Below are 1,465 nucleotides of genomic sequence, written 5' to 3' on the forward strand. Positions count from 1 at the left end.
GCAATGCTCAGCTCTCCCAGGTAGACTTGACAGCTCTGCTCTCTGGAGCAGAGATGCCAGGCTCCGCTCTCCCAGGCAGCTCCGACCCAGGATGGACGTAGGCTAGAATCTTCCTGATAAGCACACCTTGGGGTGCTTACACGCATTATTAGAAATGGGCTAGTCCAGGTGCAAGAATTAGCCTAGAAGAGGCTAGATAGAAATGGGCCAAGCAGTGTTTAAAGAATACAGTTTGTGTGTTGTTATTTTGGGCATAAGCTAGCAGGTGGCCAGGGTGCTGGGGATGCAGCCCCGACGCTATTATTTCAACAACCATGCCCAGAAAAGGTATAGAATTTTAAACAAGAATGTGAAGGACAAATGCACAGTAGATTTGGAACCAGGATTTGACACAGTCATGTGGTCCTGGGTTGAGCATGACCAGTTTGAGCATATGAATCCTTTTTAAGAAAGTAAATTTTTTGGTAAAAAATAAAACACCTATATATTGTATATATTTAGAGTCCTTTTTATCAGTAAAGAGGATTTTTAGTTTTCAATTAAGGACTTATAAAATGGTACCCATAAACTAAGGTTCTCCATGCTGGAGTATGTATGTATGTTAGTGTTTGAATAAAGTGGTATTTTTATTTTAGTTAGTGTAATGAAAATTATTATGTTGGTGAAGGTGCTTACCACTGACTCAGGGTACCTGAGCTAGATCTCAAGGACTCAATGGTAGAAAGAACTTACTCCTATAAGCTATTGTCTCGCCTCTACTTACATACCTTAGTTAGTGAACATCTACACATACACACACAATAAAACATTAAATGTTTTTCAGATAAAAAGGGTTTTCAAAATATGTATTTTTTTGATTTCTAAGACAGTCTCAAATACTCTTTCCTAGCCTACATAGCAGACTATGACTTCATAATCCTGCTGTATTCATACCTAGAGTGCTGGAAACACCTAAATATATAACTGCTGAACGTGTTTAGTAGTATATATATGATTTCAGGGTTGACAACTTATGAAATAACCAATTAGTATTGTACTTCTCCCTCTAATCACCTGGAATTAATTGCCTCTAGTTCTTTATCTGTGGGTGTGCTTCCAGTAGAATCCCTCCTTTTCTTAGCCAGTCTTTTGGTGTTGTCACTGTTTTATTTTTATTGAGGCAACCATGTCTTTGAGGTTTCATGGATGTAGCTTACCTATAATTTCTAGGAGTTACTATCTCATTGCATACTTTTTGGTCCTATTTGGTCAATATTTCTTTCCCCTCTTCTATGTAATTCCATTAACTTTAGCTACAGAAGTTGTATTGTAGCTGTACTCATTGAGACTGGGTACCCCAGCAACTCATTCTCTATATGAGAGACATGAAAGGCCAGGATTCTCTGTGTCTTACACCCACCACCCTTATTTACTGCATGTTGCCTTATCTCTATAAGAACATTAATATATATATATATATATATAT

This window comes from Alexandromys fortis, unplaced genomic scaffold (assembly GCF_014885135.2).
Source record: "Alexandromys fortis isolate MF-2015 unplaced genomic scaffold, M_Fortis_MF-2015_v1.1 scaffold_47, whole genome shotgun sequence".
NCBI classification, from domain to species: Eukaryota; Metazoa; Chordata; class Mammalia; order Rodentia; family Cricetidae; genus Alexandromys; species Alexandromys fortis.